The sequence below is a fragment of the Aquarana catesbeiana genome, linkage group LG03 (genome assembly GCF_042186555.1).
Source record: "Aquarana catesbeiana isolate 2022-GZ linkage group LG03, ASM4218655v1, whole genome shotgun sequence".
Lineage (NCBI taxonomy): Eukaryota > Metazoa > Chordata > Amphibia > Anura > Ranidae > Aquarana > Aquarana catesbeiana.
The window spans coordinates 559,556,856-559,570,363 of NC_133326.1; the positions used below are offsets into that span (position 1 = coordinate 559,556,856).

The following is a 13,508-nucleotide window of genomic DNA, read 5'->3' on the forward strand; positions in this document are numbered from 1 at the left end:
AATCAGACGATCCGGTGTCATACGAGAAAAATTTTCATGTTTGTCCATTCAGAAAATTTCAAACGAAAGCTGTGTACTAACGATCAGATTATTGCACGATTGCATCGAAAGTGGAATTTTTCATCCGGTTTTCTCATTGTTTGTACGAGGCTTTAGATATACATTTAGACCCCTTTCACACTGAGTCGGTTTTAATGCCTCAAAACCACCTCCCATTCATTTCAGTGTGTCTTTTCACACTGGGGCGGTGCGCTTGCAGGACGTTAGGAAGAGTGTCTTTTTAGTGCTAACATGGCCGCAGCTCAGTGTGAAAGGGGTCTTAGAGGGAGGGGGTACACATCAACCTGAACCAGCCGTCTTCTTCATAGCTGTTGTCAGATCCATCATGGCCCCCCCCCCCAGCAGTCACGAGAAAAAAAAAACAAAAAAAAAAAACATTTTTTTAAAAAAGGCCCTTTAAAAAAAAAATAGAAAAAAATGTCCTTTAAGTGCACTGTGTTCAGGCGCCGGACACAGTGCACTATGGGAAGCGCCACATCAATGAAATCACGAGATTGCAGACGAGGCGCTTCATTTGCAGGCTTTGGAGTTGGCTTGTGGCGCAGTGCATCGTGCCAGACAACTTCCACCCGTAGCATCACTTAACTCAGGTGCTTTGTTCACCGAGTTAAGACGTCAGTTCCGGTTTCCCTGTGCCAGTGGTAAACCGGAAGTGACGTCAGAAGCTCCGTGGAAGGTATGGCTTGAGCGGAGCTGGCAAGCTTTAAAATAGGTGAACTGCGAGCGTCATGCTTGGCGCTCGCAGTCTACTCAGCTGTGTTAGGAAAGTGAATGACTATTCGCTTTCCTAACACTGAACCGCCTCTCCGCCCATCAGGTGCTCGGGTCTGTTACCCGTCACCTGATTGGCTGAAAGACAGGCACCTCTATTGGACACCTATCAGGAGGAGAGGACGGGAGATGAGGCAGGAGACACATGAAGGATCCCGCTCATCGCCATCACCCGCTGCCCCACAGGGTAAGTGCCGGGGAGACGGCGAGCAGGTGGGGGGCATACTGGCAGCATTTAATGGGCATACTGGCAGCATTTGATGGGCACACTGACATCATTTGATGGGCACCCTGGCAGCATATTATGGGCAGTTGGGCACACTGGTAGCATTTGATGGGCACACTGGCAGCGTTTGATGGGCACACTGACAGCATATGATGGGCAGTTGGGCACACTGGCAGCATATGATGAACAGTTGGGCACACTGGCAGCATTTGATGGCCAGTTGGGCACACTGCCAACATTTGATGGGCACACTGGCAGCATATGATGGGCAGTTGGACCCACTGGCAGCATTTGATGGGCACACTGGCAGTATTTAATGGGCACACTGGCAGCATATGATGGGCACACTGGCAGCATATGATGGGCACACTGGCAGAATTTGATGGGCACACTGGCAGCATTTGATGGGCAGTGGCAGCGTTTGGCACAGTAGCTGTGTTTGATGGCACAGGGGCTGCATTTTATGGCACAGTGGCAGCGTTTGATGGGCACAGTGGCAGTGTTTGATGGGCACAGTGGCAGCGTTTGGCACAGTAGCTGTGTTTGATGGCACAGTGGCAGCGTTTGATGGGCACAGTGGCAGCGTTTGGTACAGTAACTGTGTTTGTTTGGCACAGTGGCAGCATTTGATGGGCACAGTGGCAGCGTTTGATGGGCACAGTGGCAACGCTTGGGCACAGTGGCTGCGTTTGGGCACAGTGGCTGCATTTGATGGCACAGTGGCTGCGTTTGATGGCACAGTGGCAGCGTTTGATGGCAAAATTTTGTGCACCAGCCACCACTGGGAATGGGGCAGGTCAGATCTCATAACTATGGTTAGAAAGCACTTGTAACATATGTAGCGCTGGTAGATTTGCAATCTACCACATGTTAGGTAAATTTAGTAAATTGTGTGTTAGGAAGGTTAAAAGTGCGCCTCTGTTCCAGCTTGGCTGACGTTGTGGGTGTTTCCGTGCTGACCGATGGGTGTCGCTGTTACCACTGGTCAGGGTTGGAAAGGCAACGTGTTAAAGCGTATGGATGCTCCTCTGTCCCGGAGGCACGCTCGGTGGAGGTGGTCCTCCGAGTTGCATTCTGGGCAAGGGTATTTATGGGACAGACACCATATTTTGGGGTTCGTTTTACAGCCACCTGCTGCCCCTCCTGGCCGACAGGTATGCGTTAAGGAGCTACCTCGTGGTCCTCCGATCGGGAGGCCCATGATACAGCGGCGCAGGGGTGGGTCCAGAGGCTCGTCTGGAGCCTGCCACCGCGGCCGAGGAATGGTCCTGAGCTGTCGGTCCTGTGTGACGAAGCTGGACAACCGAGGAGATCCCAGGGGTGGACCCGTCTTGGAGAGATCACGCCGCATGCTGGTCTATAGAGGGACCTGGTGACTCGGTTGGAGGACGTATCCAAAAGTAACTATACAGCATAGTGTTGCCGGCTCGGCTTAAAGGTTCAAGCACTGTGACTGACTTTCACTACAGCAAATCTATACATCCTGTGGCAGAGGATCGTACGGATTTTATTCCCAAACAAGTCTGTGGCAGAGACTTTGATTCGTGCTGCGTACTGGCTGCTAGACCGGTGAGAGAGGCCTATTCAGACGAGCAAGGAGTGTGTCCCATGAGGGGAGCGCTTTTCAAATAGTATTTGATTTATACCAAGACCTTTTGCCAAGAGAACCCTTTCAGAGAATATTTGAGTTTCTTCTGCGAGTTTCCTTTCTACCTCTTTCCTGCTACTTCCTAAGTCGTTTGTTTAATAAAGCATTGAAAACGTACTCCAGTGTTGGTGCGTGTGTCGTCCAGAAGTAAACTCAACGGAACCCTAGACCCGATGCCGGTGAAACAGAGGGAAGCAGAGTGAAGGTAACAGACCCACAGGACACATGTACAGAACACACATGTACAGGACACATACACATGTACAGGACACAGGGACACATGCACATGTACAGGACACAGGACACATGCACAGGACACAGGACACATGCACAGGGTACAGGTAGGCTGCACAGGACAAAGGGAGGCATGCAGCTGCAGATGGGCATTCCTCTGCATTTCTCACCCTCGTCTTATACTTGGGTCAATACGTTTTTCCCAGTTTTTTGTGGTAAATTAGGGGCCTCGACTTATACTCGGATCGACTTATACTCGAGTATATACGGTAAATTGAAAACACTCAATACTATTTTAGATGTAACGTCTATTTTAATGTCCAATGTGATTATACAATAAATGTATTTATATATTATTTTGTTGTATGGTTGTAGCCCTGATGAAGGGGCAGATTTCTGGAGCCCAAAACGCATTTGCTCTGTTTTAAAATCATCTCTACATCAGAATAAATTTATGTCTGGATGATTACCTATGGAGTGGCACTTGAATCTTAAATTTCGCTTACTACAATACAAACCAAGGAAACTCTAGCTACCCTTTGGTATGTAAAAGCTGCTAGCCAACAATCCAAATACTCAGTCAAAACACCACTGGATAAGTAACATCAACGGTATAATCTTAGGGGTCCAGCGCTACTGATCCATTATCAACGCGGAAATGCAATCTCTCTTCTGCAATAAAGTAAACTCACCTGCCTGCTTGTGGTGTTCTGTAGAATGTACACTGAGCTGCGTGTGCACAGTTCAATTTATATTCTTGGCATGGCGTCAGGGTGACTGACATCATCCCACGCTACATCATCCCGCAATACGGCCAAATGCCAGCACCTGAGAGAAGGTGGGGAGAAGATTCCATTGAGTAGGGATGAGCCAAACTGTCCTGTGTTCAAATGCCAAACCTCATTGAAATTAATGGGAGCCAAATCTGTCAAATTAAAAATGCCCATTTTATTGTCTAATAGCAAAGGGTTGTCAAAAGAAAGGGCACGGAGGGTGGGCACTGCCCTGGGGAACATGTACCAATGCAAAGTACATTTTTCAAAATTCTGTTTGGCTGGGAGCAGTGATATTATTTAAGCACTGATGTTTTCAAAGGAATACAAAGTGTTTTATTTTCCTTGCTGGCTTCTTAACCACTTGCCTACTGGGCACTTAAACCCCTCTCCTGCCCAGACCAATTTTCAGCTTTTAGCGCTCTCACACTTTGAATGACAATTACTCAGTCATGTAATACTGTACCTAAATGAATTTTTTGTCCTTTTATTCATACAAATAGAGCTTTCTTTTGGTGGTATTTGATCACCTCTGGGTTTTTATTTGTTGCGCTATAAATGAAAAAAGACCGAAAATTTTGAAAAAAAAAACGCATTTTTCTTTGTTTATGTGATAAAATTTTGCAAATTATTTTCTTCATAAATCTTGGCCACAATTTATACTGCTACATATCTTTGGTAAAAATAACCCAGTTAGTGGATATTATTTGGTCTTTGTGAAAGTTAGAGTCTACAAGCTATGGTGCAAATCATAAAAAACTGATCACACCTGATATACTCATTTCTTGCGAACATGCCAGGAAAGTACAAATACCCCTCAATGAACCCTTTTTTGAAAGTAGACATTCCAAGGTATTTAATAAGATGCATGGTGAGGTTTTTGATGTTGTCATTTTTTCCCACAATTCTTTGCAAAATGAAGATTTTTTTCTTCCACAAAATTGTCATTGTAATTGGTTATTTCTCTCACATGGCATGTGTATACCACAAATGACAAAATACATTCTGCTACTCCTCCTGAGTATTACGATACCACATGTGTGGGAATTTTTCACAGCCTGGCCATGTAGAGAGGCCCAACATGCAGGGAGCACCATCATGTGTTCTAAGAGCATAAATTACACATCTAACTTGTTGACTACCTATTACACTTTTGAAGGCCCTGGAACACCAGGACAATGACACGTGACACTGATGTGGCACTGATGACAGATGGCACTGATGGCACGTGGCACTGATGACAGATGGCACTAATACGTGGCACTGATGACAGATGGCACTAATATTTGGCACTAATGACATATGGCACTAATACATGGCACTGATGACACGTGAAACTGATGTGGCACTGATGACAGATGGCACCGATACGTGGCACTGATGATACGTGACACTGATAACAGATGGCACGTGACACTGACAGGTGGCACTGATGACAGATGGCACTGATACGTGGCACTGATGACACGTGACACTGATAACAGATGGCACGTGACACTGACAGGTGGCACTGGAGACAGATGGCGCTGTGGACAGATGGCACTGATAGGTGGCACTGGGGACAGATGGCACTGATAGGTGGCACTGGGGACAGATGGCACTGATAGGTGGTACTGGGGACAGGTGGCACTGGAGACAGATGGCACTGATAGGTGGCACTGGGGACAGGTGGCACTGGGGACAGGTGGGCATGTGTGTTTTGTGTTAGTGTGGCACTGTGTTAGTGTTCAAACACTCACGTTGCAGCTGCAGGTCGCTTTCCCTCCTCACCCACGGTCTCTGTGTGAGGAGGGAGAACCGGCAATGAGAGATGATCTCATATGTTTACATATGAGATCATCTCTCATTGGACACTCCCATTGAGTGCTAAATGGCCCCTGTGATTGGCCATTTAGCATGATCTGTGATTGGCTGTGTCCAAAGGACGCGGCCAACTCAGATTTCCCCTGATGCGCGCCCGCGGCGGTGTGCAGAGAGGAAGTAAACAGGAGGACAACCAGGGACGCCCTCCCGGCAATTGAGCGCTGCGCTGTAGCCGTCTTTTGGCTATAGCGCGGGCGCGTAGTGGTTAAAAATATAAATAAATGCACACAGACCCCCCGAAAGGTCCCTGAAAATACACCTCTGAGCTGTCATTGGCACTTGAAGGGAAGGGGCGGGGATAGTGGTGGCCATGTGCTCATATTTAGGCAATGATGTCACCCTCTATCCCCACCCCTTTGCTTACATGGTTGAGGATTCCTGGCCATATAAGCCATGGGTGGGTGACATAAGTGGTTGGTAGGGATGCGGCGGGTGCAAGCACCTGCTGCTTCCTTAGCAATCATTAACAGCCAGAAGTTGTGTTGTTAGTCCACACCAAATGTTCACAGTTCAGTTGAACATCCAAACAGCACGTATTTGGTCTGGACTTATGTTCAGGCCCAACACTCGTCTCATTCCTACCGGAATGGAACCTTGCGGATGTTGGACTGTTGGAGAGGAGGTAAGTACAAATATTGTTGACTTTCGTTCCACTGAAAGTTGGTAATGCTATTGACAGACTGCATCATATAGTGTATGTAATTTTATTTTCACCCATACTTCCACTTTAAACCTATTCTTCTGCATGCTGCTTTTCACACACCTTGGCAGAAATACATTTCACAATGACAGGTACATAGGTTGGCATATGAATTACCATTTTGATAGGTTGCATTGTGCTCCCCTCTGGAGGAGAGTCAATTATTTATATATGTCAGCGTATGAACAGCCCTTCCCTAAAGACTGACAGTTGAGCTGCTAATTTTAGCTGTCTTTCGTTTCCCATGAATCTGAGTTATGTAATTGGGTTTGTGTCACAGAAAGGCAGGGTTAGCACTTCCTAATGGGAGATAAAACGTGCAACTTTATTGTGCTCTGCTGCTGCTTAATAGATGGAGACCATTAACCACTTAAGAACGGAGCCTCTTTCCGAGATTTGTTGTTTACAAGTTAAAAACAGGTTTTTTTTTGCTGGAAAATTACTTAGCATCCCCAAACATTATAAATTTTTTTTCTAACATCCTAGAGAATAAAATGGCGATCGTTGCAAAACTTTCTGTCGCACCATATTTGCGCAGTGATCTTACAAGCGCACTTTTTTTGGAAAAAATACACTTTTTTTAATTAAAAAATAAGACAACAGTAAAGTTAGCCAATTTTTTTTTTACATTGTGAAAGATAATGTGAGCTCAGCGGGACGGGGCACCTTTAAATATGAGATCTGGGGTCAAAAAGACCACAGATCTCATATTTACACTAAAATGCAAAAAAAAAAATAAAAATGTCATTTGAAAAAAAAAAAAACGGCCCTTTAAGAGCTATGGCCGGAAGTGACTTTTTGACGTCGCTTCCGCCCTGCAATGGTATGGAGATGAGTGGGGGCCATCTTCCTCTTACTCGTCTCCATATCCAGCCAGCAGAAGGACCCGATCGCCTCCGCCTCTGCCGATTACTTCGGTAAGCGGCAAAGGACACCGGAGCACGGCGGGAGGAGGTGGCCCTCTCCCGCCACCGATAAAAGTGATCACGCGGCAAATCTGCCACAGAGACCACTATTATCGTAAACTGGACCGCCGGCCGAAGAAGAGGATACCAGGGTTATGGCAGCTAGCTGCTGCCATAACAAAGATATCCCTCTTCAAAGTTAGGACGTATATCGGTGTGCAGCGGTCCGGAAGTGGTTAAGGAAGAGGATAGGGAAATGGAAGAAGACGAGAATCTCGCCAACACACCTCCCTCACTGTGCAAATGCATCTATTAGGGGTGAAGATTTAACCACCTGAAGGACAGTGTGCCTCTGTTTTTAGACAGCATTTTCACCTTTTATTCCATCTGTGTCCCATTGGGAAGACTTCCCTTCATTTCATGTAGGCGCAACATAAAGTGAGCAGAAATCAATCTAATATCTAATAAGGAAAATCCTGCTGCTAGAACAGGTGTCCTCATTGGAAGATTTCTCCCTTATTCCTTTATTGGAAAAAATAGAAACCCTGGTGACAAAGTCCTTTATTGGTAAAAACAAACACCAGTGACAAAGTCCTTTATTGGTAAAAACAAACACCAGTGACAAAGTCCTTTATTAAAAAAAGTCCCTTATGCCGCGTACACACGAGCAGACTTTACGGCAGACTTTGCTTGGCGGACTTTTCGACAGACATTACGACGGACTTTCTGAATGAACGGACTTGCCTACACACAATCCACCAAAGTCTGTCGAATTCGTACGTGATGACGTACGACCGGACTAAAACAAGGAAGTTCATAGCCAGAAGCCAATAGCTGCCCTAGCGTCGTTTTTTGTCCGTTGAACTAGCATACAGACGAGCGGACTTTTCGACTGGACTCGATTTCGACGGATTGATTTAAAACATGTTTCAAATCTAAGTCAGTCCAACTTTTGAGAAAACAAAGTCCGCTGGAGCCCACACACGATCAAATTGTCTGACGAAATCCAGTCCGCCGGGCAAAGTCTGCCGTAAAGTCTGCTGGTGTGTACGTGGCATAAGACTTATAAGCCGTCCATCTTACCCCTCTTGATCACAGCAGCACAGCGCTTTTTGGAAACAGGCACAGGCTCCACCCATAGCCGTCTGGTTGAAAAGAGTGGCTGAAATTAATGAGACAGAGGACTTGCTGGCCACTGAGAGGGGCCTCTGGGATAAATTCCTCAAGAATTGGTTCTACTTGCACGAATATGTATACTCTGATGAGTACAAGGCCTTGCTGAATTAATTTAGCCTAATTGGAGATTGTACCAATGAGCATCTTCTGGGTTGGTGGATTGACAGGATTCCCCCGCCCCTTTTTTTCTTTTTCTTCCCATGACGTTTTTTTCCAGGTTAAAAAAAAGAAAAGAAAACCCTCGCAGGGTACAGAGACTCTTAAGTGTCGGGCCTTCTGTTGTTCTTTTCCTTTTCCGTGTATTGTTTATGACCTCACTTGTTTCTCAGTGCTGTGATTTTTTGCGGTGAAGTATCATCGGTCTGTATTTTCTGTGAGTTTTCTTAAAATAAAGTATTAAAAAAAAAAGAAAAAAGTCCCAGATCAATCATGTCATCCAGCTATGTTGATCCATCTGAATCACAGTGAATGATATTCACCGGCCCACCGGAAAAAAAAACGTCAACCCGCCAATGCGTCTTCTTCCAATGACTGCTCATTGTGTATGGATGCGCCCAGCCTCTTAGCTGAATATAAAAAAATAAACAAAGGCTTGGGTGATGTCATTGACCAAATATGATAATGATTTATGCTGGTCATACGCTGTGTGAATTTTGGCTTGTTCATGGTGAACTGGATGAAATTTGCATTGTGAATGGCCCTGTTGGCCCCCTAACACCCTATATCCATCGGGCGAGAAACTGTCAAACAAAAAGCATCTGCATACCATTAGATTTAGCTCTTGTTTGGGTATTCTGACACTCGCCACTGGAAAAAATGCATCAATATATGGCCAGCCTTACTTATTGAGTAGGACTGTCGGGAGGCTACAGGACCTGATCAGCATACTTTTGCCACTCTAGAAGAACTCTATTTTTTTTTAAATTGTCCCATTAATTTCCAGGTTTGGAGTTTTGGGTCCAGTCAATGGTGTCCTTAAGCACCTTTGAGACTCACCTTTCTGAATGGCTTTTGCAAAAGTTCATGTTTTGCTTTGTTGTGCTCTATGTAATCTACTTGCACAGGATCCACTGATTCCAACGCTGTGTCCTCCATACATTTTAACTAAGGCCTCATGCACAGTGGATGTTTTTTGACAATTTTACAGCTGCTGTTTTTTTAGCTTCAGACTTTTTTTCTACAGTCAATAAACTCTCCAGCATGTTATTCTATGTGTCCATGCACACATAGGCTGTTATCAACTGTTTTTGGCTGGGGCATTTTTTGGCTGTAAAAAAAACCCAAAACTAGTGGGTTCTGAGAGGAGTTATCCAGCTGTAAAAATGCTCTAACATAAAAAAACGCAGATGAATGCTCAAAAACGCGGCTCACTGGCGTTTTTGTAACGTTTTTGATCCCATTGATTAAAAAACGTTACAAAAACAAAAAAAATGCTGAAAGACGTTGAAAAACTTACTGCAAAGCTACTGGCAATTTTATAATGTTATTATAACGTCCAGTGTGCATGAGGCCTAAATGGAGTAGCTTGTTACCAGATGACTCTTTTCCATAACAGCTTTGGCTTACATTTATCACTTTGTCCTTACGTATCTCTGTGCGTTACAATGGGCTGCTGTACATAGCGTTCAGTGATGTGTCCTTAAAGTGGTTGAAAACCCTTACATACAATGGATATAAAAAGTCTACACATCCCTGTTAAAAGGTTTCTGTGATGTAAAAAAACGAGACAAAGATAAATAATTTCAGAACTGTTTCCACTTTTAATGTGACCTATAAACTGTACAACTCAATTGAAAAACAAACTTTTAGGGGGGGGAGTAAAAATAAAAAACTAAAATAATGTGGTTGCATACAGTAAGTGTGCACATCCTGTTATAACTGGGGATGTAGCTGTGTTCAGAATTAAGCAATCACATTCAAACTCATGTTAAATAGGATTCAGTACACACCTGCTATCGTTTATAGTGCCTCTGATTAACCCCAAATAAAGTTCAGCTGTTCTAGTAGGTCTTTCCTGACATTTTCTTAGTCGCATCCTACAGCAAAAGCTATGGTCCGCAGAGAGCTTCCAAAGCATCAGAGGGATCTCATTGTTAAAAGGTATCAGTCAGGAGAAGGGTACAAAAGAATTTCCAAGGCATTAGACATACCATGGAACACAGTGAACACCATACCCACCGTTCAAGCATGGTGGTGGCAACATCATGCTTTGGGGCTGTTTTTCTTCAGCTGGAACAGGGGCCTTAGTCAAGGTAGAGGGAATTATGAACAGTTCCAAATACCAGTCAATATTGGCACAAAACCTTTAGCCTTTTGCTAGAAAGCTGAACATAGAGAGGAACTTCATCTTTCGGCATGACAACGACCCAAAGCATACATCTAAATCAACAAAGGAATGGCTTCACTAGAAGAAGATTCAAGTTTTGGAATGGCCCAGCCAGAGCCCAAACCTGAATCAGATTGAAAATCTGTGGGGTGATCTGAAGAGGGCTGTGCACAGGAGATGCCCTCGCAATCTGACAGATTTGGAGTGTTTTTGCAAAGAAGGGTGACCAAATATTGCCAGGGCAAGATGTGCAATGCTGATAGACTCATATCCAAAAAGACCGAGTGCTGTAAAAAAAATCAAAAGGTGCTTCAACAAAGTTTTAGTTTAACGGTGTGCACACTTATGCAACCATATTATTTAAGTTTTTTATTTTTACTTCCCTTCACCTAAAAGATCTCAGTTTGTTGCTCAACTGAGACATGTAGCCAAGTCCCGAGCCTCTCCAGGCCTAATGATGACCTCCAGAGTTAGGCTCGATTCACACCTATGCATGTTGCTTTTGAGCGTTTTTGGAGGGTTTTTTTTCATGCTTGCCACGTTTTTGAGCCGCGTTTTTGCCGCGTTTTTGCCGCGTTTTTGCGGCGTTTTTGCCGCGATTTGCGTTTTGCGTTTTTTTTTTTTTTTTTTTTTTTTTTTCATTTTTTTTTACAGTCTTAAAAAAAAATTAAAAAAAAAAAAAAAACCGGCAAAAACGCACCAAAAACGCACCAAAAACGCATCAAAAACGCTGCAAAAACGGTACACTTGCGTTTTTGATGCTTGTCCATTGAAAACCATTACATGCAAAACGCTGCTTTTTGCATGAAAAAAAGTCCCCGACCCTTTCCAAAAACGCAGAGATACAAAAAAGCATTGATGTGAACATGTTCCATAGGAACCCATGTTAAAAAATTCCCGTGCATTTCTGCAAAATGCAAAATGCATCAAAAAACGCGCTAGTGTGAATGGGGCCTTAGGGACCGCTGACATCCTTCTGTGTAGAGTGGGTTACGAGGCATGGTGTGTGCAATGCAAGGTAGATTAATGGGTGCCAGACACTTCTTGAATGCAAAGAGATTTATTTTCTCTTAAACGGAACTGTGGGAGAGCGGGTTAGGGCCAGGACACCCTTTAGTAGTTGCAATGTTAATTTGAAGACTCTGAGACTTCTATAGATGGACAGCCATGCAGGGAAAGACACCCAGCCGGACACCACGTCTGCATGTGTAGAAACGCTGTCTCCTATATCCTCACAGTGGTCCCTGGTAACAAGGTGGATGGTCCCTTAGTGGCGACAGCTTCCCCTCTACCTATGACCACGACAGGTTCTCGGCTGGCGGAACCATTACTTCTTGTTGGACTGCAAGCCACAATCCCAACCTTACACTGCTCTCTTGCTTCTGGTTAAACCCTCAGATAGCCTAGCAGCCATATGTCCCCGGGATAGGTCTCAGGTCTCTGGCCTAGCAGCCCAGGGCAATACGACACACGTCCACTCAGACAACCGCCCAGGAGGCACAGAACCCCGATCACCTGACCTCACCCAAATAAATAGGTTCTCCCAGCAGGCCAAGGGACCCAAGAAAATCCCTGCCCATTGGCTGAGACACCCCATTCATTCCTAATCTGTCCTTGCAATACCCTTGTCTTATCTAATGTCACCAGATACCCGGCCACCTAGCGACAGAAGAGAGAAGTGCAGCAATTCCAGAATTAAGATGAAAAGGTGAAATCAATTGACCTCCTAGCAAATGGCCAAGGCAACTATCAGTTGGCAGATAAATTTAAGAGCAACCCTGCCTAAACATCAGGGTGCTACATACAGTTTATAGGTCACATTAAAGGGGGAAGCTGCACCTTCCAGGAGAAGACAGTGATTATTGCTAGCAGCTATTAGACCCCTTTCACACTGAAGATGCTTTTCAGGTGTTTTAGCGCTAAAAATAGCACCTGTAAAGTGCCTGAAAAGCGCCTCTCAAGCCTCCCCAGTGTGAAAGCCAGAGTGCTGCTTTCACACTGGGGCGGTGCGCTTGCAGGACCAAAAAAAAAAAGTCCTGTAAGCAGCGTCTTCGGAGCAGTGCGGGAGTGGTGTATACACCGCTCCTAAAATGCCCTGCCAAAGCGCTTTGGCATCGGCATTGGCGCTTTTAACCCCTTGTTAACCCCTTCTTTGGGGCTAAAAGCACCCCTCTCCCGCCCGCACAGAGCCCGTAAGGTGCCGCTAGCTTTAACACGGCACATGCTCCAGTGTGAAAGGGCTCTAAAAGCCGCTAGCAATAGTAGCAGGTAAAACTCAGCATGCTGGTTGTACCCAAGCTCATCGATTGATCAACTTGATACATTCAGCCTGCCTTACACGGCAAAGCTCAACGAGGAGAGCTCTGAGCCCTGATTGGTGGGAAGGGACACACCCCCTCCTCACAGTACACAGGGAACATGCACAGGTGTCAATCACAGGCTGTGTGCTGGAGCTCTCCTCCCCCTTTTCCAATTATCTCTTGAAGTCAGGAAAAGCTGTCAGAAGTGACACAGATAACAGATAACAGAGAAATAAGGCAGCAGAGAGAAAACACACGCATTGGATAGAAACAATTACACAGTATACCGTGTTTCCCCGAAAATAAACCTGTGTCTTATATTAATTTTGGTAACCAAAAACACAGTAGGGCTTATTTTCGGGGTAGGGCTTGCCATTTAAAGGGCTGTCTTCTCTTACCCTCTCCCTCCCTGCCTGTCAGGAATCCTCAGTGTGAACATAGTAAAAGTGGTTGTAAAATGCTAGAATCCTCTCTATTACAGTAGTATATTATGTAAAAGGTGTGTGTTTCTGTAATCTAATTGTGT

At 45.0% G+C, this 13,508-nt stretch overlaps 1 protein-coding gene across 3 annotated transcripts in view; it reads left to right on the top strand.

The window, feature by feature from the left end:
• The window catches only part of LMNTD1 (lamin tail domain containing 1), a 246,028-nt gene that overhangs the window by 83,504 nt on the left and 149,016 nt on the right, over positions 1-13,508 (top strand). The window lies entirely within an intron of this gene.